The following is a 587-nucleotide window of genomic DNA, read 5'->3' as shown; positions in this document are numbered from 1 at the left end:
TTGTTCTTATTCTGTTAGATAGATGTGAGCTCAGTTGAAAGACTTTGTATATTGATGTTACCTTAGACTGTGGTATACTGGCTGCATTTGGGATTCTATCTGATGTCAAAGTCCATGTTTCTATAGTTCAGCTATGTTGATTGCTATATCAACATGTCTAATGTTGAAACCCAGGAAGTTGAAGATTTGATGACAAAAGTCTGATAATTTTGTAAGCAAAACTTCTAATTTCCCTTTTTTGTGTAAAATTAAGGTCAACATTGAACATAAGAAAAGGAGTAAAATAGTCTTTGCTTAAGCAATTTAATCACTAAGTCAGTAAAGATCTAAATATGGATGAAATTAAAATATTTATACGTTTAAAAACATTTCTTTTGATATTTGCAGAAAAGATCAGTATAATACAGTTAAGATTTGAATTGGAGTGACTTATGAAATGCTACTTTCTTTCTTTTACAGATTTATTTATGCATACAGAACTGGGGTACAGGCCAGAGGTGCAGGGGTGGTGAGAGAATTCACCAGAGACAGAGTGGGGAGCAGAATTGGCAGATCGACGAAGTACACTGCTGAGGGGAGCAGTGGGC

The 587-nt window shown here is 34.8% G+C and overlaps 1 protein-coding gene across 1 annotated transcript in view; it reads right to left on the bottom strand.

Moving 5' to 3' along the window:
* The window catches only part of DSG1 (desmoglein 1), a 30,286-nt gene that overhangs the window by 9,137 nt on the left and 20,562 nt on the right, over window positions 1-587 (bottom strand). The window lies entirely within an intron of this gene.

The sequence above is a fragment of the Condylura cristata genome, unplaced genomic scaffold, assembly GCF_000260355.1.
Source record: "Condylura cristata isolate star-nosed mole 26May11 unplaced genomic scaffold, ConCri1.0 scaffold00016, whole genome shotgun sequence".
NCBI lineage: Eukaryota > Metazoa > Chordata > Mammalia > Eulipotyphla > Talpidae > Condylura > Condylura cristata.
This window is presented reverse-complemented; position numbering and strand designations above follow the sequence as displayed.